Source organism: Trachypithecus francoisi, unplaced genomic scaffold (assembly GCF_009764315.1).
Source record: "Trachypithecus francoisi isolate TF-2019V2 unplaced genomic scaffold, Tfra_2.0 Lachesis_group6, whole genome shotgun sequence".
In the NCBI taxonomy this organism is placed as follows: Eukaryota; Metazoa; Chordata; class Mammalia; order Primates; family Cercopithecidae; genus Trachypithecus; species Trachypithecus francoisi.
Window position 1 is genome coordinate 67,791,392 of NW_022681471.1, and position 27,514 is coordinate 67,818,905.

Genomic DNA, 27,514 nt, shown 5'->3' on the forward strand with positions numbered 1-27,514 from the left:
TTATAATTTCTGTTCTTTGACATTTGCTGAGGAGTGCTTTACTTCCAATTATGTGGTCAATTTTGGAATAAGTGCGATGTGGTGCTGAGAAGAATGTATATTCTGTTGATTTGGGGTGGAGAGTTCTATAGATGTCTATCAGGTCCGCTTGGTGCAGAGATGAGTTCAATCCCTGGATATCCTTGTTAACTTTCAGTCTCATTGATCTGTCTAATGTTGACAGTGGAGTGTTGAAGTCTCCCATTATTATTGTATGGGAGTCTAAGTCTCTTTGTACATCTCTAAGGACTTGCTTTATGAATCTGGGTGCTCCGGTATTGGGTGCATAGATATTTAGGAGAGTTACCTCTTCCTGTTGAATTGATCCCTTTACCATTATGTAATGGCCTTCTTTGTCTCTTTTGTTCTTTGAGGTTTAAAGTCTGTTTTGTCAGAGACTAGGATTGCAACCTCTGCTTTTTTTGTTCTCCATTTGCTTGGTAGATCTTCCTCCATCCCTTTATTTTGAGCCTATGTATGTCTCTGCATGTGAGATGGGTCTCCTGAATAAAGCAGACTGATGGTCTTGACTCTTATCCAGTTTGCCAGTCTGTGTCTTTTAAGTGGAGCATTTAGTCCATTAACATTTAAGGTTAATATTGTTATGTGTGAACTTGATCCTGCCATTATGATATTAACTGGTTATTTTGCTCGTTAGTTGATGCAGTTTCTTCCTAGCCTCGATGGTCTTTACATTTTGGCATGTTTTTGCAATGGCTGGTACTGGTTGTTCCTTTCCATGTTTAGGGCTTGCTTCAGGGTCTCTTGTAAGGCAGGCCTGTGGTGACAAAATCTCTAAGCATTTGCTTATCTGTAAAGGATTTTATTTCTCTTTCACTTATGAAACTTAGTTTGGTTGGATATGAAACTCTGGGTTTAAAATTCTTTTCTTTAAGAACGTTGAATATTGGCCCGCACTCTCTTCTGGCTTGTAGAGTTTCTGCCGAGAGATCTGCCTTAGTCTGATGGGCTTCCCTTTGTGGGTAACCCGACCTTTCTCTCTGGCTGCCCTTAAGATTTTTTCCTTCATTTCAACTTTGGTGAATCTGGCAATTATGTGTCTTGGAGTTGCTCTTCTGGAGGATTATCTTTGTGGCGTTCTCTGTATTTCCTGAATTTGAATGTTGGCCTGCCCTACTAGGTTGGGGAAGTTCTCCTGGATGATATCCTGAAGAGTGTTTTCCAACTTGGTTCCATTTTCCCCCTCACTTTCAGGCACCCCAATCAGACGTAGATTTGGTCTTTTTACATAATCCCATACTTCTTGCAGGCTTTGTTCATTTCTTTTTCTTCTTTTTTCTTTTGGTTTCTCTTCTCGCTTCATTTCATTCATTTGATCCTCAATCGCTGATACTCTTTCTTCCAGTTGATCGAGTCGGTTACTGAAGCTTGTGCATTTGTCAAGTATTTCTCGTGTCATGGTTTTCATCTCTGTCATTTCGTTTAATGACCTTCTCTGCATTAATTAGTCTAGCTTTCAATTCTTCCACTCTTTTTTCAAGATTTTTAGTTTCTTTGCACTGGGTACGTAATCCTGCTTTAGCTCTGAGAAGTTTGATGGACTGAAGCCTTCTTCTCTCATCTCGTCAAAGTCATTCTCTGACAGCTTTGATCCGTTGCTGGCGATGGCTGCGCTCCTTTGCAGGGGGAGATGCGCTCTTATTTTTTGAATTTCCAGCTGTTCTGCCCTGCTTTTTCCCCATCTTTGTGGTTTTATCTTTCTCTGGTCTTTGATGATGGTGACGTACTAATGGGGTTTTGGTATAGGTGTCCTTCCTGTTTGATACTTTTCCTTCTGACACTCAGGACCCTCAACTATAGGTCTGTTGGAGATTGCTTGAGATTCACTCCAGACCCTGTTTGCCTGGGTATCAGCAGCAGAGTTTGCAGAAGATAGAATATTGCTGACCAGCGAGTGTAGCTGTCTGATTCTTCCTTTGGAAGCTTCCTCTCAGGGGTGTACTCCACCGTGTGAGGTGTGGGGTGTCAGACTGCCCCTAGTGGGGGATGTCTCCCAGTTAGGCTACTCAGGGGTGAGGGACCCACTTAAGCAGGCAGTCTGTCCGTTCTTAGATCTCAACCTCCGTGTTGGGAGATCCACTGCTCTCTTCAATGCTTTCAGACAGAGTCGTTCGCGTCTGCTCAGGCCTCTGCTCCTTCCCCTGTTGTGGCCTGTCCCCAGAGGTGGAGTCTACAGAGACAGGCAGGTTTCCTTGAGCTGCTGTGAGCTCCACCCAGTTTGAGCTTCCCAGCAGCTTTGTTTACCTACTAAAGCCTCAGCAATGGCGGGCGCCCCTCCCCCAGCCTCCCTGCTGCATTGCGGATAGATCGCCGCAGACTGCTGTATTAGCAATGAGGGAGGCTCCGTGGGCGTGGGACCCTCTCGGCCAGGTGTGGGATATATTCTCCTCGTGTGCCAGTTGGCTTAAAGCGCAGTCTTGGGGTGGGAGTTACCCGATTTTCCAGGTGTTGTTTGTCTCAGTGCCCCTGTCTAGGAAAAGGGATTCCCTTCCCCCTTCCGCTGCTCAGGTGAGGCAATGCCTCACCCTGCTTCAGCTCTCGCTGGTCAGGCTGCAGCAGCTGACCAGCACCAATTGTCCAGCACTCCCTAGTGAGATGACCCCAGTACCTCAGTTGAAAATGCAGAAATCACCGGTGTTCTGTGTTGCTCGCGCTGGGAGTTGGAGACTGGAGCTGTTCCTATTCGGCCATCTTGCTCCGCTCCCCATCCCATACTTCTTGCAGGCTTTGTTTATTCTTTTTCTTCTTTTTCCTTTAGATTTCTCTTCTCGCTTCATTTCATTCATTTGATCCTCAATCACTGATACTCTTTCTTCCAGTTGATCGAGTCGGTTACTGAAGCTTGTGCATTTGTCACGTATTTCTCGTGTCATGGTTTTCATCTCTGTCAGTTCGTTTATGGCCTTCTCTGCATTAATTATTGTAGCTATCAATTCTTCCACTCTTTTTTCAAGATTTTTAGTTTCTTTGTACTGGGTACGTAATTCCTCCTTTAGCTCTGAGAAGTTTGATGGACGGAAGCCTTCTTCTCTCATCTCGTCAAAGTCATTCTCTGTCCAGCTTTGATCCGTTGCTGGCGATGAGATGCATTCCTTTGGAGGGGGAGATGCGCTCTTATTTCTTGAATTTTCAGCTTTTGTGCTCTGCTTTTTCCCATCTTTGTGGTCTTATCTGCCTCTGGTCTTTGATGATGGTGACGTACTGATGGGGTTTTGGTGTGGGTGTCCTTCCTGTTTGTTAGTTTTCCTTCTAACAGGACCCTCAGCTGTAGATCTGTTGGAAATTGCTTGTGGTCCACTCCAGACCCTGTTTGCCTGGGTATCAGCAGCAGAGGCTGCAGAAGACAGAATATTGCTGAACAGCGAATGTACCTTTCTGATTCTTGCTTTGGAAGCTTCCTCTCAGGGGTGTACTTCACTGTGTGAGGTGTGGGATGTCGGTCTGCCCCTAGTGGGGGATGTCTCCCAGTTAGGCTACTCAGGGGTTAGGGACCCACTTGAGCAGGCAGTCTGTCCTTTCTCAGATCTCAACCTCCATGTTGGGAGATCCACTGCTCTCTTCAAAGCTATCGGACAGAGTCATTTGCATCTGCAGAGGTTTCTGCTGCTTTTTTTTTTTTTTGTTGTTGTTGTTTAGCTGTGCCCTGTCCCCAGAGGTGGAGTCTACAGAGACAGGCAGGCTTCCTTGAGCTGCTGTGAGCGCCACCCAATTCGAGCTTCCGGAGGCTTTACCTACTTAAGCCTCAGCAATGGCGGGCGCCCCTCCCCAGCCTCACTGCCGCCTTGCCATTAGATCACAGACTGCTGTGTTAGCAATGAGGGAGGCTCCATGGGCGTGGGACCCTCCCGGCCAGATGTGGGATATAATCTCCTGGTGTGCCCGTTTGCTAAGACCCTTGGTAAAGCGCAGTATTGGGGTGGGAGTTACCCGATCTTCCAGGTGTTCTGTGTCTCAGTTCCCTTGGCTAGGAAAAGGGATTCCCTTCCCCCTCGTGCTTCCCAGGTGAGGGGATGCCTCTCCCTGCTTCAGCTCTTTCTGGTCGGGCTGCAGCAGCTGACCAGCACTGATTGTCCAGCACTCCCTAGTGAGATGAATTTAGTACCTCAGTTGAAAATGCAGAAATCACCTGTCTTCTGTGTCACTCGCGCTGGGAGCTGGAGACTGGAGCTGTTCCTATTCGGCCATCTTGCTCCACCCCCAGTCCAGATAATTCTAAAATGTCTCATTTCAGTGTTGGCAAGTTTTGATTGCCTTTTCTTCATTCAGTTTGAGATCTTCCTGGTTCTTGGTATGATGAGTGATTACCAATTAAAACCTGCACATTCTGTATATTATGTTATGAGGCTCTGAATCTTATTCAAATATTCAACTTTAGCTGGGTTCCTCTGATTCCACACCAGCATAAGAAAGGGGAGTGGCAGCACCTTGTTATTTTCTGGTGTGGGTAAAAGCCCAGGTTCTTCACTTGGCCTCTATTGATATCTGATGGGAGTCAATGGAAGTTACAGCTCCTCACTCGCCTACCCTGATACTTCCCAGGTTGGGAGGCATACTTGTGTCTTGTTACTGTTACTAAACTTAATATCTATTAACACCTAGTAGGAGAATGGCTCATTAGCAATGGCTATGGTGAAAAGCCGTGAACCTCCATTTGTCCTCTGACACCACCCTAGAAGGGAGAAGGAAGGGAAGGGGTGCCTCATTACTGCCTGCCAGCTGGCAGTGCCAGTCCAGGCACCCCACGTGGTCTACGTTAACACTGTGGAGTGGAGACTTTGTTACCTCATAAAAAGGACTAAAGTCTCAGCTCCCCACTTGGTCTTCTCTAACACTATTCTGGCAGGGAGGAAGAGGGATGCCTCAGTATGACAGGGTGCAGGTGTAAGTCCAGGCTCTACACACAGTGTCCACTGACACTGTGGTGGTGTGGAAGCAGATGTTACTCAATATTGCCTGGCCAGAATGAAAGTCCAATCTTCCTACTTGACCTTATCAGATACCACCCTGGCAGAGAAACGTATATGCCTTTTCACAGCATTCTGAGGCTGGAAGTATAGGCTCCCCACTTGGTCTTTTGTGACATTGAGGGGTGGGGCCACAGTTTTGTCTGTGGGGTTTGTCTGGAGTAAAATGGTTATTGTCTAAAAGTTTCTGTCTTGCTAGCCTGTCCCTTCCCTGGTGACTTTGGCCAATGAGAGCAGAATTTTTGTAGGGCTTTATTTGGTCTGCATGCATTGGCATATCCAGGTTGCCAGTTTCTTCAGCTCCAAGTCCTGGATATTTGAGACAAAAAAAGAAACCCAGCGAAGTACCTACCATTTTTTCTTTGGATCCCAAGATCCCTAGCTGCTATGCCTTCTTCTTGCTACCTTTCAGAATCTTATATTTGTTTTATATATCATATCTAGGGTTTTAGTTGTTGCTGTTGTTGTGGGTTTTAGTTGTCGCTGTTACTGTTGTCGTTGCTGCTGCTGCTGCTGCTCTACTTACAAGAAGAATAAAGTATGTCTGCTCCATGTTCCCAGAAGCAAAAGTCTTTTACATATATATCTAACCCTGTGAACACTCCTCACATGTGTGACTATCTGCCTTTTCCCCTCAAAATAAAAAGTCCTAAAAATCTCAGGATATCACCTCCAACTTGAAATTATATTCACTTACATTTTTGTTATTCAAATTTGTGCTGAAATTTGAGCATTTCTATTACCTCCAGGTTGCAAATTAGTTTACTAATCCCTATGTTCTCACTGAAGCCTCTATTTTGATGAGTAAAACTGTCACCTTCTTCCTTTAATTATGGTCACCTGGATATGTTGGCACCTGCTTCACACTGAACTTTAGAGTCCTGGAAGTTGGGTATTTTCCCTCATTCTCTCACTCCTCCTTCTCCTCCAATGTGGGCCTCCCTCTGTTAATGGCCCAAGATCATAATCAAAAACTAAATCTTACCTCTTCCTGAAGCACCTCAAAAACAATGAACAGTCAGGTCCCAGAAATGACACCATAGTTAATACCCTCCAACAACACCAACACAGTCTCACCTAGGTTCCCTGCCTCATTCTATTCCACCCTCCAATCTGCCTAGGTAGAACGTTTAGCCAATGAGCTCATCATCCTTCCACTGTCCTGACCAGGGTAAGAGTCAGTTAGACATCAATGTCAGTCAGTTAAATCAGTTAGTCAAGATGTCAGTTAGACATAAATAAGTTATGATTAACAAATGCAAGCTCATCCACCTAAAGGAACATTCTATATGTATATGAGTGAACTATAGCACAACTTCCAACATACCTGGTGCTTCAGTCTCCTGGCTGAAGCTATGCCTGGCTACTTCATTAATATAGGCCCTACACTTGTAAGGACCACACCTTTCTTCATGCTGTCAATTCCATCTGTAAGCAGCTTCCTCAACACAGCCCATAGAGCCCTGCAAAGACATAACACACAGCCTTAGAATATTCACTTTATGGTAATTGTGTTAAGTGCCATTATACCATCTAGTGGAACAATTGAGTATAAAAATAAGATTATTTCAGACATTGGTAAAGTCATGAGAAGAAAATAACACAGGGAAGAGTGATACAGAGTTATAGAGGGTGTGGGAGGGATCAGTTGAAGGGAATTTACTTCAAGAAAAAAGGTCAGAGAGGACCTCTCTGACAAATAAAAATCAGGAGGTAGAAGCCATAGCTAAGAGAAGATCTTTGGGAGGAACTTTCAGGGAAGAGTGAAGAGCAAATGAAAGACTTGGGACAGAGGCTTTCTTATGAATAAGTGGGTATGCTCACAGGGGAGTGTAACAAGTGGCCCTAGTGCTGTAACCTGAAGCAGCACTATGGTTGAGAAGGCTCGTTCACATAGACATTACTGTACTAGGCAAGGCTACTGAATTCTTTGTCCCTAATCCAGGCAGGGGACAGTCTATATTAACTCTATCTCTAAAATAAGAGTCTAGTTTCCCTGATGACTGATTCACAGTCTTCATTCAACCCCCTACACTGCTGTCCCAGTTATTTTTTTCAGTCACAAATCAACATCATTCAGCATTGTACCACAAACATACTTACAAAATTTTAATCCCATTAACCAAAGAATATACTGAAATCTCTGATGAACATTTGACTTTTTCCAGAAAACAGAACAGCATTATCCTACTTGCTAGTTCCCGACATATCCCTCACACATTCTACTACTTGGCTATTGGCTCTTCTCAGAAAGTTCCTGTACCTGGAAAAAACTTCTTCCCATATTTCACATGAATTCTTCAGTCCATGCTGAAATCCTTTCCCCTGGATGAGGCATTCAGAGATACCATGAAGTTGAACTTTACATTATTGCAGACTTATTATTATTTTTCCTTTTTTATGAGCAGATAAAACTTTTAGTCTTTATAAGTAACAGTAAATGAATAATATTACCCAGGAATACTCCCTTGGAAGGAGTTCAAAAACATAACATCTTACAATTTTAATTTAGAGCTTATCTTATAAACATTATCAGGCCCTAGCTAGGCCTATAAAAACATTTGAATGAATGGTTTTACAAGGTAAATTTTTTAAAAAAAATTATAAGAGTATAATATAAGTAATAAAAGTAAGAAACTTCACTTACCTTTTTTCATCTTAAATACTTACCATTTTTTCTTTCTGTCTAACTGTAACTTGGTACCCTTTGACCAATATCTCCCCATTTACCCTACCCCCACCCTCTGAGAACCACCATTCAACTTTCTGCTTCTATGAGTTCAATTATTTTAGATTGAACATATAAATGAGAACATGCAGTATTTGTCTTTCTGTGCCCAGCTTATTTCACTTAGCAGAATGTCTTCCAGGTTCATCTACGTTGTGGCAAATGGTAGAATTTCCTTCTTTTTTAAGGCTAAATATCAATAATCAATTTTTCTGAAGCACTGATCTGACTTTTACTTCATTCCTAGGCCCAAACCTATTTGCTTCCTCTAAAGTACCTACAAAATCAGCCTGAAATCCCCAGAGCTGAGCATATTAGGACCAACAGGTTCTAGCCCCCATCCACTTTTCAAAAGCAAAACCTTTCCTAAAACACTTCATGATCCATCCATTGTGGACTATTTGTTGTGTCCCTAAAAAAAACCCTATACATTCTCAGCTCCTTCAACCTGATCTATTTGTCCCCCATTATTATATCATTCAAAGCTGTGCTCACATTTTACCAGTGACATAAGAAATTTGTGACTTCCCTAAGCTGAAATTTTTATCACTCCCTTTTCCGTCACTGAAGGCAGCATCTCTCATAAGGTTCGCATCATTAGCATTATTATATGACAGTCAGTTATATGCATATGGATTTTGAGACAACACACAGCAGGGACTGCATTATTTTCTCAACTGGGCACCCTACAGATACATACAAATACTGCAACATACAAACTGGAAATTCAAAGCACATCTACTTTTACTTTACAGAGAGAAAACCGGAAATCAGAGATGTTAAAGAATTTGTTCAAGGACGCACAATTGTTTAGTGGTAGAAAGCAGAGCAGCATCCAGGCCATCAGGCTCCAAGTCCAGCAGTCTTTCCTTTTTATGTGTGCACTGTTCATTATACCAGAGACTTGGGATTCAAATAATATGAGTGCAAAGACGGCAAGAAAGGAGAAAATGACCTTTAGACTCATCTGTTTCCTTGGGACCTTGGTCTCACATGCAAATAAGGGGAGACAAGGAGAAGGCACACCCCTCCTACTGCCTCTGGCAGCCAATTCAGGGCCTTTCTTTTAATCCATTATTGTAGCCTTTGTGAATCAATTTCCAGGCCACCAGTTCCCCCTTCCCCCAACTCATCCAGTCTTTCCCTGGTTTTCTCAATGATTTTTCCATACAGGAAACAAACATAAGGAAAAATTTCAAAGGAACTTTCCATGTACTAAAGAATATACTAAACTTATCTTTGATAAATGTTCAAAACTTTTCAGGAAATAGAACATCACCACTGGTACTTCCCTAACACATCCAGCATCCTAACATTTCTGACATCTGGCTAATGGCTCTTCTCTAACCAGAATCTGTGCTAGAAAGACCTTACCCCAGTCTTTCAGTATAAGCTCAGATCTTATACATTTCACACAATTAATATCTCTTACATCAATTAAACTTCCTACTAACTTGGTTCCCCACTATCTATCTGACTTAAATCTGTAGAAAATAATTCCCAGGCTTTACATACCATTTCCTTCACTCTTGACAAGCATTACAAAATCCATATATTTTCTTTAACTTGCAGAATTTTTCTGTTTCTATGACCTTTGCATCAGCCAAATCACACGGCCAAGAACACAATCTCTCACCTCTGCTTGCCCATGCAATGACTCTTCATGCTTTAGGTTTCAGATTGGATGTTACTTCCTTCCAGAAGCTGATATGGAAACACAAGTCCGGATCAGGTGGCCCTCTTATGAGTTTCCAGTAAACCCAGTGCAAATATTCCATTTTTATTGTATATCAGACCACATCGTGTTGTACTTTCCAACTTCCTGTGGTGCCAGCATTTTTAGTGTCTAGCATAGTGGTTGGACGGAGTAGGTTGGCTCTTATAGAGTAAATGAATAAATGAAAAAACTAGTAAATGCGAGGGATATAGGTATGTCTATAGACCACAATATACCTCCACACACCCTTCACTCCTATCTCTTCCAATTATTGGCAGATTGACCCAGATCAAACCCTTCCATACCCATGACCTCACATTTCATCTGCATTAGGTCCATAATACATGAGACTATCTTCTCCAACTTATTTTTAAAATGTGTTGTCTGGGACTTCTCTGTCAGCAGCATGGCATCTCTTATTGTCCATATTCCACATAACTTACAGCATACAATACTCAAGGACCTGGGAGCATGACATAAGGATGAGTGTAGGGGTGAGGGTGCTGATCTAGGAAATGGTGGTGGACCACTGAGGCTTGAACACTAATAAGGCAGCAAGCCTCAGCAGAACTTCTAGATCATGTATTATCCTTGGGACCTTGTTTTATGAACTCTAGCTTACCTCAATAGTGTGTTGTGCTTTCAGTATAGAAGCTTGAAGAAGGTGGAGAAATTTGGAAACAGTTCTTATGGGAAATGGATAAGAGAACTCATCAGAAAAATGGAGGATGAATAGGCTAGGCTGGAGGCCTTACCTTTCCCACAGTGGGGAAAATGACAAAAGCTAAAAAGAGATGTAAAGGGAGTTTTCCCAGGTCACACACACCTTAGCAGTCTGATCAGGAGTAGAATCAGGAGTAGAGCCATGATGCTATAACTAGAGTCTTGGTTCATTTCATGTTGCTTCTTCACAGGAAAAAGTACCCAGCTGACTGTGGGCCAATGTGTGGGTTATTAAGGTGAAAGGACTACATAATTAAAGTCTTATTAGAGAATATGGATAACTTGTTGAAAAAGACCAGTAAGACAAGAATGTTTTGAGCTTAAAAGATCCCCAACTTGTCTTTACTTACTTTCTTACGTACATTTGGAAAATCAAAAGCCACCAATCCTAACTTAATATATGTGGACTAGGATATTTAAAGTGAAAAAATAATATAACACATCTTGACTATTTCCACCTCACTCAACTAGCTAGGCCTTAATGTATACACCAATCATACTCATGGTGCAAATCAGGAGAAGAAAAGTACCTCCTGGGATCATGAATTGCAGCACAGCAATTGACCGTCTCTGCATGTTTATAAGCAAAGGAAAATGCACAAAGGTCTCTTTTGTTCAATGGTGTTTCTGATTATCATAAAGAAAGATCAGTGAAATGATCAGAAAAACGTCAGCTTTTGGACGCATTACAGAGCTCCCATGCTTCATAGTCCCTGGATTCTAGCTCTTGAATTCTAATCAATGGTGGTATGAGGAAGCCAAATTCAAACAGTAACATATCAGTGAAAGATGCCTGAAATGCCAGGCAAAGTACTGTGTTGGAGAAATGTACGAGGAAAAGCAGGTACCTGTCTTGGAAGAGCAATCATCCTAGTCTGAGAAACCGATCCTTTACGGATAAATACAGAAAACAACAATAGGAGGGAAAATCCAGCTTGACTTTGGTTCAGTGGACTCAACCCTGGGAATGTCCTCCTTTCTTTAGTCTTATTTTACAAGAATTTGTAGATATTTTAAATATTTGCATATGAAGGAAATTTGACTGTGAAAAATAAGGAAATTTGAAAAATACCCAATTCCAGAATGAAACACATGATGAAGTGACCTTTGTTTTATATATCAATGGTGTCTTGATGCCAACATACTCCTCTAATGAATCTGAAGTCCACTTCTGATTGAGTATGGTAAGCACCTTCTTTGCTCACATGGTGTTTGGCTTTCTCAATTTGAAGACCTACCCCACCTTATTGTGAACTGCAGAGACAGTATGGCCTAACTATAGAGATCCTGGCCAGAAGTCCTAGAGGAGGTTTTTGGAATATGCCTTAAGGTGTAGCAGGAGAGACAGTGGCCCTTGAAAACAAATCTTGGGGCAAAAGCAAGGTGGGTTTCTTCCCACTTTCACCTCTTCTGCTCACCTTCATCCTCTCCACTCGTTTCTACTACTCTAGGAAACACATTCCACCTGTCAGTCTCTGAGGCCGAATACTAGCCATTACACCCACCCCACTTTTATCCAGTTCTACACTTTTGACCTCTAGAAGGCCACTCCACTCAGTCAACTCTTTACTTACATGTCCCATAATCTGGTGTGAGCCCTGATTGTATCTCACCTGAACTGCTAGTAGAGCTTCCCAAATGACATTCACATCAGCAATCTCTCTCCCCTGAATTCATCAGCAGGGTTTTATCATTCCCAGAGTAATCTGTCTAGTATGCAATATAAACTCTATTTCATTCCATTGTCCCAACTATCATTCATTCACTTGTAACATATATATAATGTATATACATACATATATACATACACACATATATACATGTGTATATATACACATATATACATACATATATGCATATATATAGCATATGTACATATATATGCACATATATACATATATATGGGTGTGTGTGTGTGTGTGTGTGGATATATTTAGTGTCTACTATGAGCCAGGCCTCTTCTGAGCATTTGAGAAAACCAATACTTGTTTAACTTCTCCTCTAACAGGAACCTTCAGGTTCAGCCCTAGGGAAAATTTCTGCAGAGAAAACCCCTCAATTAAACAGACAGGGACATCAAGAGAGGGAGAGGGTCTGAACCCTGTTTGCTTTCTAGCCCAGAAGACACCTCAATAGCATATGTTTCACCTACAACTGACTCTTGAAGCTCTAGCATCCATCTTCAATAGTATCTACAAAAAGTGTATCAAAACTTTACCTAGTCACCTATCATTTCTCTGTATAGAAACATAACTAACTACCATACACTGTTCTAAGACATTTATATATGTTAACTCATTTAATCATAACAAATTACCATTTTATCCCCATTTTATGGATGATTCTAAATCATATAAATATCATAGCTGGTAAGTAGTGACACTTGGATTCAAATCCAGGAAGTCTAGCTCCAAGGCTTGTTTGCCCAGTGATCCAAGAATCAAACTCAAGCCTCTAACATGAAGTTATCTTCCCTTATATTCAAATTATGGTCACTTTTCACCTCATCCTAAAGTCTCCACAGATGTCATGGGTTAGAATTAAATCCTCTCTCACTGAATAAGCTCTTTTCTTCATCCTCTCCCTCTTCTTTACTCTCCCATTATTGTGAACTTATGATATCTCTGTATCCTCCCACAGGAACACTGGGAACTAGAAAAGATGTGTTCATGGATTTGAAGGTATTTCAAATGGATTTCAGGTATCTCAGAGCTCATCTGGCTCTACCCCCTTAATAAAGGTGAGAAAAACAGACATCGGACATATTAAGCAATATTCCCCATGACATTAAGATACTTAAGGGTAAGCTTCAACTCCTGTCTAGAAGGAGCTTTTCACAACTCCTGTTCTAAAATTCTTTCTAGTCTACATGTTGGTTCTAGATTACCCCAATGAATACAACAATGTACCTACAGTCAACAATACTGTATCGTAGACTTAAAAATGTATTACAACTATAGATCACATGTAAAAATAACATAAAATTAATAAAGTAAAAAAAAGTCCATTAGTGATGGGGTTACCAGATTGAGAGGACTTAGATTCAGGAAAGAGGGAGAAGAAAGAAGGAAATAGTGAAAACAGGAGAAAAAAAAAAAAAAGAAGTGGGGAGGGCAATCCCACTTGCTACTCACGTGTGTCCTAGAACTGTTACCTCTTTAGGAAATTTTCACGCAGGGACGGGAGCCATCAGCCTTTTGAGTAACAAGATGATAAAATCTGTGCATGAACACATTCAATCTGCAAGAAACATATTGACACAATTGTAACTAGTCATTATTTATTTAATTGTTCCATGCCAAAATAGAGACTGAAAGCAGAACAAAAGTCACAGTAGACCTACCCCATTATACTCTTTTCATTTACACTTTGAATTTAATCCCCATGATGTGTAGCTCGTGGTTGCCTGCCATTCCTGGCTCCTTGAGGCTAGTGCCAAAAGATAGGCCAGTCTATAACTTGAAAGGGTATAATAGAGGACTGTGCACTGAATTGACACACTCAGTGTGTGTTCAAGGTTGGGATTAAAGACTTTTGGTTGAGAATTATGGCTATCCCCTGGAAAAGTAAAGGCAGCCCTGGGGATTAAGACATCTAGGCTTCTACATGATAGGGGTGGTGCTTTGCACAACCAGAACTGGATCTTGACTTGGCATATTCTTGTGCTTTCACATCCTAACAAGGCTTCAACCGGAAGGCAGCTACCATGGCCTTGGAGGATAGGCAAAGGATGACAAAGAGGGTCAGTTCATAAATTCAGTAGTTCCTGCCCCAGACCACCCATGAAAAGTAACCCTCAAAACTCATTAAGGTGTTATTCTTAGTCCATGGCATTGTAGATATGGCAAAGCTGGAGGCAGTTTCTTGAAAGAAGATATTATTTTTATACCTGACATTTATATGAATTAGCCTCATAAGGCAAAAAAAAAAAAAAAAAAGACACCAGGTCCACCCTCCACAGCCTCTCCTAATAAGCAGACTTTACCAGAGTATTTCTGGTGAAAGTGTACCTGGTCATCTATATCGATTTTGGCAAAGAAGGAAAAACTGTCTCAGCAATGTGATCTTTGCAATTGTGTTTCTTTTTTTTATTTTTTATTTATTTTTTATTATACTTTAAGTTCTAGGGTACATGTGCATAACGTGCAGGTTTGTTACATATGTATACTTGTGCCATGTTGGTGTGATGCACCCATCAACTCGTCAGCACCCATCAATTCGTCATTTATATCAGGTATAACTCCCAGTGCAATCACTCCCCCCTACCCCCTCCCCATGATAGGCCCCAGTGTGTGATGTTCCCCTTCCGAGTCCAAGTGATCTCATTGTTCAGTTCCCACCTATGAGTGAGAACATGCGGTGTTTGGTTTTCTGTTCTTGTGATAGTTTGCTAAGAATGATGGTTTCCAGCTGCATCCATGTCCCGCAATTGTGTTTCTTTAGCCCTCCTCAAGGATAGGAAGAATCAATATCGTGAAAATGGCCATACTGCCCAAGGTTATTTATAGATTCAATGCCATCCCCATCAAGCTACCAATGACTTTCTTCACAGAATTGGAAAAAACGGCTTTAAAGTTCATATGGAACCAAAAAAGAGCCCGCATTGCCAAGACAATCCTAAGTCAAAAGGACAAAGCTGGAGGCGTCACGCTACCTGACTTCAAACTATACTACAAGGCTACAGTAACCAAAACAGCATGGTACTGGTAGCAAAACAGAGATATAGACCAATGGAACAGAACAGAGTCCTCAGAAATAATACCACACATCTACAGCCATCTGATCTTTGACAAACCTGAGAGAAACAAGAAATGGGGAAAGGATTCCCTATTTAATAAATGGTGCTGGGAAAATTGGCTAGCCATAAGTAGAAAGCTGAAACTGGATCCTTTCCTTACCCCTTATACGAAAATTAATTCAAGATGGATTAGAGACTTAAATGTAGACCTAATACCATAAAAACCCTAGAAGAAAATCTAGGTAGTACCATTCAGGACATAGGCATGGGCAAGGACTTCATGTCTAAAACACCAAAAGCAATGGCAGCAAAAGCCAAAATTGACAAATGGGATCTAATTAAACTAAAGAGCTTTTGCACAGCAAAAGAAACTACCATCAGAGTGAACAGGCAACCTACAGAATGGGAGAAAATTTTTGCAACCTACTCATCTGACAAAGGGCTAATATCCAGAATCTACAAAGAACTCAAACAAATATACAAGAAAAAAACAAACAACCCCATCAAAAAGTGGGGAAAGGATATGAACAGACATTTCTCAAAAGAAGACATTCATACAGCCAACAGACACATGAAAAAATGCTCATCATCACTGGCCATCAGAGAAATGCAAATCAAAACCACAATGAGATACCATCTCACACCAGTTAGAATGGCAATCATTAAGAAGTCAGGAAACAACAGGTGTTGGAGAGGATGTCGAGAAATAGGAATACTTTTACACTGTTGGTGGGATTGTAAACTAGTTCAACCATTATGGAAAACAGTATGGCGATTCCTCAAGGATCTAGAACTAGATGTACCTTATGACCCAGCCATCCCACTACTGGGTATATACCCAAAGGATTATAAATTATTCTACTACAAAGGCACATGCACACGTATGTTTATTGAGGCACTATTCACAATAGCAAAGACTTGGAATCAACCCAAATGTCCATCTGTGACAGACTGGATTAAGAAAATGTGGCACATATACACCATGGAATACTATGCAGCCATCAAAAAGGATGAGTTTGCGTCCTTTGTAGGGACATGGATGCAGCTGGAAACCATCATTTTTAGCAAACTATCACAAGAAGACAAAACCAAACACCGCATGTTCTCACTCATAGGTGGGAACTGAACAATGAGATCACTTGGACTCGGGAAGGGGAACATCACACACTGGGGCCTATCATGGGGAGTGGGGAGGAGGGAGGGATTGCATTGGGGAGTTATACATGATATAAATGATGAATTGATGGGTGCTGACGAGTTAATGGTTGCAGCACACCAACATGGCACAAATATACATATGTAACAAACCTGCACGTTATGCACATGTACCCTAGAACTTAAAGTATAATTAAAAAAAAAAAAACAGCATTCATAGTATGAAACCATTTTTAAAGAAACAAGTACATGGGAGACCATGCATACAAATGTTTGCAGCAGGCAGTCAGCAGGTCTGTTTGGGAATATGGGTGATTTTTCTTTTCTTCTTCATGCTTTCTGTGTTTTTTCCAATTTTCTGTGATAAATGCAAATTACTTCTGTAATCAGAAAAATATAAACTGTTCTTTAAAAATAAAGAAATAAAAATAAAAAATAAAAAAATAAAATTGAGTGAGTAATACCAAAATCCCAATAGAAAAATGGGGAAATATATATAAACAGACAATTCACACAAAAGGTATAAAAACTATCCTCAAACATATGAAAAGATGTTCAAACTCAGAATTAGAGAAACGCAAAGTAAAAATACACTGAGACACAATTTCTCACCTATCAGACTGGCAAGAAAAATGACAACATATTCTGTTGATAAAGCTGCGAAACAGGCACTCTCATACGTTCATGGTGAGAAAGCAAACTGCTGCAACACTTCTGGTGGCAAATCTGCAATACCTAATAAATCTACACATGTTCTTACTTTTTTAAAAAAAGTAACACCTTTATTGAAATAAAATTTACTTACTATACAATTCACCCATTTAAAGTATACAATTTAATGATTTTTCATAAATTCACAGAGTTGTATAACTATAACCACAATCAGTTTTACATCATTTTCATCACCTCTAAAATAAATTGCATTCACAGTAGCAGTCGCTCCTCATTTCCCCTCACAACTCTCCCCACCCCTATCACTGGGGTGCGGAGAACAACCACTAATACCTACTTTCTGTCTCTAAATAGCAGACAGGCATAGGGGAAGATATAAGACTGAACATTCGCAGCAATCATGGGGAGAATACGAGACTTGCACAGGTTATAAAATTGAGGATTCAAGCTATATTTACCTAAATTCCCAGGGAAAGGGAAGTTCTAAGTGACATCTCTGTTAAAAGTGAATGACACTCTTGATTTTAGACCAGGTACACCACTCTCCTTCTAGGTCAACCTCGAGAAATTTGCTTTCAAGAATAAAAGAGAAGCTCTTGAACTATGCCTGTTGAGCCGTGGCATCCACATGATTCCAGAAAGAATATCAGAAGTTCTATACCAAGAAGTGCTCCAGATGATCAAGGAAGTTTAGCAGCTCTGGAGTTGCTAGATTAATGACTACTCCATTAAATTACTTTTCCAACAAAAGGAAAGAGTTATACAGAAAACCGTTATGCACTCCAGGAGCTAAAAACTATTTCTCTCATAATATTGGCCTATGAATATCCAACCATTTACCCTGGCAAATTATTTCTCTACTACTAATTTTCAAAAAAGGTTGGTCATGGCTAAAGGCAGCTACCCAATGTGAGAAAAGAAAGTTGATGATCAAGGCCATTATTGAGACATGGATATACCACATTGAAAAATCCCAAAATTCATAGAGGTTTAATGTAGCTATCACAACTTACAGCATCAGAGGCCAGAAAAACTCAGTCTACACCAAGTAATGTAGACTTTCTTTTATAGATAACTTTCCCTTTTCCTATTTTCCTGAAGTTAAAACAGGCCCCAAATCTTAGGAGGTAGTAGAGGAATACAGTTCTGAAAGATTATCTGGCCTGAGAACATTCTGATTATCAATTTCAGCTATAGCACAGTAGATAAATGGTGTGCAATAAAGATTTAATTTAGCAGGCCTGAGACTGCTATTCTTAGAAGGGCCTAGTTATAAGGTTGGCCCTTGGTTGACATCTTTAGCCTTGGTTCTGGAGTATTCTCAGTCAACAGATAACTTATTAGGGAGGCACACTGTAGATTATATGTACAAGCTATATTGATTTATGCCGAACACCTACTTTCCTGCTGGGAATCCAGCATTTTGGCATGTGCCAGGCAGGGAGTGCTTGTGTGATTAGTTCCCAGTAAAAATCTTGGGTGCTGAGTCTCTAGTGGGCTTCCATGGTAGAAATCATTTCACACATGTTTCTGTAGTTTCATTGCTGGGCCAAACATGTGTTCTGTGTCATCCCTCATTAGAGAAGGAGAGTGTGCAAGGCTTGCACAGAGATTTCTGCAGACTTCAACTGTGTCTTTTTCCTTTATAATCTAATTGTGTATCCTTATTGCATCACTAGAATAACTCTTAACCGTCCACAAAATTATGTGCAGGCAAGATGATGGAATAGAAAGCTCCACCAATCATCCCCACCACAAGGATATCAAGTTAACAACTATCTATACAGAAGAAAAAAATACCTTCGTAAGAACCAAAAATCAGATGAGCACTCATAGTACCCGGATTTAACTTCATATTGTTGAAAAAGAGGCACTGAAGAGATAAAAGTCCTGAACTGCTGATGCCACCCCTCCTCCACTCTGGCAGCCACAGAGTGGTACAGAGAGCTTCTCTAGGCACTGAGGGAGAAAGAACACAGCAGTTATGACACAATGAACTCAGTGCTGTCCAGTTAGAGCAGAAAGGAAAACCAGACCAAACTCAGCTGATGCCCACTTATGAAGGGAGCACTTAAACCAGATCTTGCCAGAGGAAAATTATGAATCCTAGAAGTCCAAAATTGAGTGCCTGCAAACCTCACCACTAAAGATTATAGCATCCTGCGTCTCCAAGTAAACTTGAAAAGCAGTCTAGGACATAAGAACTGCAACTCTTAGGTGAGTTCTAGTGCTAAATTAGGCCTGGAGACAGTGAACTGAGTGAGCGCATGATATACTAAGACATCAGCCAGGGCAGCCAAGGGAATATTGCCATCACCCCTCCATAACCTCAGGCTGTATAGCTCATGGCTTCAAAAGAGACCCCTTCCTTCCACTTGAGGAGAAGAGAGAGAAGAGTGGGGAGAACTTTATCTTACATCTAAGTTACCAGCTAAGCCACAGCAGGATGGGGCACTGGTCAGAGTCCTAAGGGCCCCATTCCAGGCCCTAGATCCCAGACAACATTTCTAGACACACCCAGAAGACAACCTGCAGCCTTGAAGGAAAGGACCCAGTCCTGACAGCATTTATCACATGCCAACTGAAGAGCCCTTTGACCCTAAATAATGAGCAGTGACACCCGCCTTGGGTGAGTGGCTGAGACTTGTTCGCTTCAGGTGAGACTCACAGCACGAGACCAGCTGTGGTGGCTACAGGACAAAACTCCATCTGCTTGAGAAAAGCAGAGAAAAAAGGAAAGGGGACTTTGTCTTTCACATTAGGTACCAGCATGGCCACAGGGGGGTAAAACAATTCCAGGACTTGAATCTTGGATGGCATTTCTGGACCTGCCCTGGGCCAAAGGAGAGAATACTGTCCTGAAGGGTGAGTCCCAGGCCAGGGAGCATTCACAACAAGCTGTCTTAAGAGGCTTTGGACATTAAGGGAATATAAGCAATAGTCTGGTAGTACTCTTTGTGGCCTAGGGTGGCAGTAGCTAGGAAATGAGGTTCCTTTGCGTTTGAAAGGGGAGGGAAGAGTTTTAAAAAATGTGTTTTGTGGTTTGACTGCCAGCGCAGTCACAAAGCAATAGAACACTTGGTAGACTTCAAAGGAATTTGACTCTTGTCTGTAAATTCCAAACAGCACTTCTGGACCACCAGAGAATTTGGGGACCTTGCCTCCCTGAAAGGAAGGACACAGTCTAGGCTGGCTTTGCCACTTGATGACTGTAGAGTCCTAGGACCTTGAGTGAGCACAGGAAGTAGCCAGAGAGTGGTCACAGCAGGCCTTAGGTTAGACCCAGCACTGGGCTGGCTTCAGGTCTGATCCAGCACAGCCATAGTGGTCGTGGCCACAGGGTTGCTTGTGTCACCCTTTCCCAGCTTTAGGTGGCTTATAATAGAAAGAGAGATTCTTTGTTTGGAAGAAAGTAAGGGAAGAGAACAAGTCTCTACCTGGTAATTCAGAGAATTCTTCCCCATCTTGTCCAAGACCATGAAGAGGATACCTCTATAAGTCTGTGAAAACCACAATATACTATATTTGTGGTGTCCCTAGAGCAGAAGCAGCTTAGATCATGATACCCAAGTCCTTTCAAATACCTGGAAAACCTTCCCAAGAAGGGTGGCTACAAATAAGCCCAGAGTGAAGGCTACAACAAATACCTAACCTTTCAATGCCCAGACAAAAAAGAACACCTACTAGCATCAATATCAACCAGCAAAATATGACTTTATCAAATGAACCAAACAAGAGACCAGGATGAATCCTGGAGAAACAGAGATATGTGACTTTTCAGACAAAAAAATTTAAAATAGCTGTGTTGAGAAAAATCAAATAAAAAAGCATTTTGAGGTTAGATAATAACCTCAAAAAGACAAACTAAGAGTTATTGGCCTGAAAGAGGAAGTAGAGAAAAAGATAGGAATAGAAAGTTTATTCAAAGCCATAACAACAGAGAATTTTCCAAAACCAGAGAAAGACATCAATATCCAAGTACAAGAAGGTTGAAGAACACCAAGCAGATTTAACCCAAAGAAAACTACCTCAAGACATTCAATAATCAAACTCCCAAAGGTCAGGAAAAAGAAAGGATCCTAAAAGCAGAAAGAGAAAAGAAACAATAACATACAATGGAGCTCCAATACATCTGGCAGCAGATTTTTCAGTGGAAACCTTATAGGCCAGGACAGAGTAGCATGACATATTTAAAGTGCTGAAGGAAAAAAACTTTTACCCTAGAAAGGTATAGCCAGCAAAAATATACTTCAAATATAAAGGAGAAATAAAGACTTTCCCAGACAAACAAAAGCTGAGGAATTTCATCAATACCAGACCTGTCCTATAAGAAACGTTAAGAGGATTATTTCAACCAGAAATAAAAAGACAATAATGAGCAATAATCATCTGAAAGTACAAAACTCACTGGTAGTAGTAAGTACACAGAAGAACACAGAATATTATAACACTGTAACTGTGGTGTGTAAACTACTCTTATTCTAAGTACACAGACTAAATAATGAACCAATCAAAAATAATGACTACAACAAATTTTCAAGACATAGCCAATACAATAAGATATAAATAGAAACAACAAAATATTAAAAAGCGAGGGGACAAAGTTCAACCGTAAGGTTTCTACTTGTTTTCTTTTGCTCATTGTTTGTTTATCCTAACAGTGTTAAGTTATCAGGTTAAAATAATGGGTTACAAAATAGTATTTGCAAGACTCATGGTAACCTCAAACCTAAAAACATACAATGGAGACATAAAACATAAAAAGTAAGAAGCAAAATCATATCACCAGAGAAAATCCCCTTCACTAAAGGAAGACACGAAGGAAAGAAGGAAGAAAGAGAAGACCACAAAACTACTGGAAAACAAATAACAATATGGTGAGAATAAGTTTTTACTTACCAATAATAACATTGAATGAAAATGGGCTAAATTCTCCAATCAAAAGACACAGACCGGCTAAATAAATAAAAAGACCCACTGATGTGTTGCCTTCAACAAACACACTTCACCTATAAAGACACATATAGCCTGAAAATAAAGGGAGAGGAAAAATGTATTCCATGTCAATGGAAACAAACAAACAAACAAAAAGCAAGAGTAGCTATACTTATGTCAGCCAAAATAGATTTCAAGACAAAAGCTTTAAGAAGAGACAAAGAAGGTCACTACATAATGATAAAGGGGTCAATTCAGCAAGAGGACATAATGAATATAAATATATATGCACCCAACACTGGAACACTCAGATATATAAAGCAAATATTACTAGAGCTATAGAGAAAGATAAGACTTGGTACAACAATAGCTGAAGACTTCATCACCCCATTTTCAGCACTGAACAAAGCTTCTAGACAGAAAAATCAACAAAGAAATATCAGACTTCATCTGCATTATAGACCAAATGGTTCTGATAGATAATTACAGAACATTTCATCCAATAACTACAGACTACACATTCTTTTCCTCAGCACATGGATCATTCTCAAGGATAGACCATATGTTAAGTCACAACTCATATACATTCAAAACACTGAATAATATCAAGTAGCTCTCTGAAGATAGTGGAATAAAACTAGAAATAAATAACAAGAGGAATTTTGGAAATGATACAATATATGGAAATTAAACAATATGCTCCTAAATGACAAGTGGGTCAATGAAGAAATTAAGAAAAAAAATGAAAAATTCTTGAAACAAATAATATGGAAACACAACATATCAAAACCTATGGGACACAACAAAAGCAGTACTCAGAGGGAATTTATAGCTATAAGTGCCTAACATCAAAACAGAGAAAAAACTTCAAACAAAAAATTTAATGATGCATCTTAAAGAACTAGAAAAGAAAGAGCAAACCAAACTCAAAACTAATAAAAAGGAAATAACAAAGATTAGAGCAGAAATAAATGAAACTGAAATAAAGGAAACAATACAAAAGGTCAATGAAACAAAAAGTGGCTGTTTCCGCATGTTCTCACTCATAGGTGGGAACTGAACAATGAGATCACTTGGACTCGGGAAGGGGAACATCACACACTGGGCCTATCATGGGAGGGGGGAGGAGGGAGGGATTGCACTGGAGTTATACATGATATAGATGATGAATTGATGAGTGCTGACGAGTTGATGGGTGCAGCACACCAACATGGCATAAGTATACATATGTAACAAACCTGCACGTTATGCACATGTACCCTAGAACTTAAAGTATAATAATAATAATAATAATAAAAAGTGGCTGTTTTTGAAAAGTTGAACAAAACTGACAAAGTTTTACTTAGACTAAGAAAAAAAGAGAAGAATTCAAGTAAATTAAATCACAAATGAAAAAGGAGACATTACAACTGATACTGCAGAAATTCAAAAGATTGTTAGAAATTCAAAAGATTGTTAGTGGTTACTAGGAGTAACTATATGCCAATAAATTGGAAAATGTAGAAGAAACAGACAAATTCCTAGATACATACAAGCTACCAAATATTTAAAGAAGAATAATACCAATTCTACTCAAACTATTCTAAAAAACAGAGGAGGAAATACATCCAAACTCATTCTATAAGGCCAGTAGTATGCTGATACCCAAACCAGACAAAGACTTAAAAAAAGAAAATAACTACTGGACAATATCTCTGATAAATATTGATGCAAAAATTCTCAAAAATACCATCAAACTGAATTCAACAATACAGTAGAAAGATCATTCCTCATGACCAAGTGAGATTATCCCTAGGATGCAAGGATGGTTCAATACACACAAATGAATCAATATGGTATATCATATCATCATAATAAAGGATAAATATTATATGAGCACTTCAATTTATGCTGAAAAGTTGATAAAATTAAACATCAACTCAGGATAAAAACCCTTAAAAAACTGTATAGAAGGAGCACACCTCAACACAATAAAAGCCACGTATGACAGACACACAGCTAGTATCATACTTATCCTAGCTAGAACAATCAGACAAAAGAAGATATAAAGAGCATCCACATTAGAAAGAAAGAAGTCAAATTATCCTTGTTTGCTGACAGTATAATCTTATATTTGGAAAATCCTAACACTCCACAAGAAAACTACTATAACTGAAAAACAAATTCAGTAAAGTTTCAGGATACAAAATCAACATACTAAAATCGGTAGCATTTCTATATGCCAACAGTGAATGATCTGAAAAAGAAATTTAAAAAGAAAGCCCATTAACAATAGCTACACATGAAATTAAATACTCAGAAATTAACCAAAGAAGTGTAAGATTACTATAATGAAAACTATAAAACACTGATGAAGGAAATTAAAGAGGACACAAAAATATTGAAAGATATTCCACGTTCATGTATTGGAAAAATCCATATTTTTAAAATGTCCATACTACCCAAAGCAATCTACAGATTCAATGCAATCCTTATCAACCTACCAATGACATTCTTCACAGCAATATAAAAAAATTCTAAAACTTATGTGGAATAACAAAAGATCCAGAATAGCCAAAGCTATCCAAAGAAAAATGAACAAAATCGAAGAACTCATTTATCTGACTCAAATTATACTACACAACTATAGTAACCCAAATAGCATGGTACTGGCATAAAAACAGACATGTAGACAAATGGAACAGATTAGAGAACCCAGGCACAAATCCACCAACCTACCGTTGAAGTCATTTTTGACAAAGTTACCAAGAATATACACTGGGGGAAAGACAATCTTTTTGATAAATGGTGCTGAGAAAACTAGATACCGATATGACAAAAATAAAACTAGACCCCTATCTCCTGCCGTATACAAAAATCAAATCAAAATGGATTACTTAAATCTAAGGTCTCAAACTATGAGCTACTACAAGGATACATTGAGAAGATCTGCAGGACATTGGTGGGCAAAGTCTTCTTGAGCAATACCCCACAACACAGGCAACCAGGCAAACATGGACAAAAGCTTCTTCACAGTAAAGATACGATCAACAGAGTGAATAGACAATCCACAGAATGGGAGAAAATATTTGCAAACTTCCCCTCTGACAAGCGATTTATAACCGGAATATATAAGGAGCTCAAACAAATCTACAGGAAAAAATCTAATATATCCCATCAAAAAATGGGCAAAATATTTGGATAGACCTTTCTCAATAGAAGACATACAAATGGCAAGTACGCATATGAAAAGGTACTCAACATCATTGATCATTAGAGCAATGCAAATCAAAACTATAATGTGATACCATCACATCCCAGTTAAAATGAATTGTATTTAAAGACAGGCAATAACAAATGCTGGTGAGGATGTGGAGAAACAGAAAGTCTCATATAGTGTCGGTGAGACTGTATATCAGCCCAACCACTATGGAGAACAGTTTGGAGGTTCCTCGGAAAACTAAAAATTGAGCTACCATAAAATCCAGCAATCCCATTGCTGGGTATATACCCAAAGAAAGGAAATCAGTATATCAAAGAGATATCTGCACTTTTTGTTGCAGCACTTTTACATTAGCTAAGACTTAGAAGCAACCCATGTGTCCACCACCAGATGAATGGATGGATAATATACACAATGGAGTACTATTCAGCCATAAAAAAGAATGAGATCCAATCATTTGCAACATAGATAGAACTGGAGATTACTATGTAAAGTGAAACAAGCTAGGCACAGAAAGACAAACGTCACATGTTCTCACTTATTTGTGAGATCTAAAAATCAAATCAATTGAATCATAGATATAAAGAATAGAAGGATGGTTACTAGAGGCTGGGAAGGGAATGGGGGCTGAGGAGGAGATGGGGATGGTTAAAGGGTACAAAAAATATACCATAAATAAGACCTACTATATATAGCACAATATAAGTCTTGTATATTTTTAAATAACTTAAAGAATGTAATTGCTGTTTGTAATTCAAGGGCAAATGCTTGAGCAAATGGATAGCCCATTCTCCATGATGTGTTTATTTCAAATGCATGCTGACTTATAAATCTAAGCTACATATACTAACAGGTATTTTAGTAATCACCTCAGACCTCTCACAACCACCTCTAAAAGCATATCCTCATTCTCACATTCTTTTCCACTACACCAACTACCCACCCCAGTTGCTGCTGCCATTGATTCCAAGTTATCTGCATTATTCTTGCTTCATCTTTTAATCTCCCTGATTCTGGATGTTGGGCTTTGTCCCAGCTTCAAATTCCTGTGTCTAGTCTTCTTTGACTTGGAGCAACCTTCAGTCAGTCTCCCCTCCTCCTTATCATCATTTTTCCTACCATGTTTCTTTCTTCCTTTCTTTCTTTCTTTCTTTTTTTTTTTTTTTGAGACAGTCTCGCTCTGTCGCCCAGGCTGGAGTGCAGTGGCATGATCTCGGCTAACTGCAAGCTGCGCCTCCAGGGTTCACGCCATTCTCCTGCCTCAGCCTCCCGAGTAGCTGGGACTACAGGCACCCACCACCACACCCGGCTAATTTTTTTGTATTTTTAGTAGAGACGGGGTTTCACCGTGTTAGCCAGGATGGTCTCGATCTCCTGACCTCGTGATCCGCCTGCCTTGGCCTCCCAAAGTGCTGGGATTACAGGCGTGAGCCACCATGCCTGGTTTGCCTATATTGTTTCAATTCATTTTGTTCTCTGGTTTGGTCACCCCAAGGTGACTTGGATGAAAACTCTCAGCTTCTACCTTGGGCCCAGTGAGACTTCCACCTCCAGCCTCACCAATATCCATCCATTTTCCTACAGAGAATGGAAGAGGCTTTGACCCTCTAGTCCTGATGTTTTAGTTATGCTCTTTGGCATTTGAATCTTGTCTTTCTCCTAGACCAGGGTTGGCAAACTAACCATCAAAAATCTGATAGTAAAAAAAAAAAAAAAAAAAAAAAAATAGGTTTTGGAAATCCAGCCCCTAGTTCCACTTAAAAACTGTTAGAATCATCACTGTCCTAAGAACAAGTAAAAAGCAAAACAAACTGAGGTTAAAAAGAGTATAACTAATATTCTAAGAAAGCAGATAAAGCGGAATAATGTAAAATGCTCAATCAAAACCACAAAACGTATAAGAAAGTGAAAGGAAAATAGAAACATAAATGGGGCAACAAACACAAAACAGTAACAAATATGGTATATATTAATCTGAATATATCAATAATAACTTTGAATGCCAATAGTCTAAATATTACAATTAAAAGATTAAAAAATTGTCAGATTAGATCAAAAAGCAAGACCCAACCTGTTTGTTCTCTAAATAAATACACTTTAAATATAAACACACAATAGATTAAAAGTAAATAATAGAGAATAATACACTACTACTCTCATACTAATCAAAGTAAAATGAAAGTAGCTATATTATTTCCTGACACAGCAGACTTCAAAGTATGACAAATTATCAGGGATAATAAAAGGCATTAAATAATAAAACTGTCAATTCTCCAAGAAGATAAAACAGTCCTTAATGTGCATGTACCTAACAAAAATGTGTCCAAATATGTGAAGCAAAAACTGATAGAACTACAAAGAGAAATAGATGAATCTACTATTACAGTTGGAGATTTCAACATTGCTCTATCAATAATAGACAGAACCAGGAGTGATGTCAGCAAGAAGGCAGACTAGGAGGTGCCAGCCCTCAACCTCTAACAAAAACAATAATGTAAATATCCATAGACAAAAATAGCTCTGGGAGTGCTCCTGAGTACAATAACAAATCTGTAGCAAACCAGTGGAACACAAAAACTAAGGATGGCCACACAGAAAAGGGTAGGAAGGTTTGTCAAAG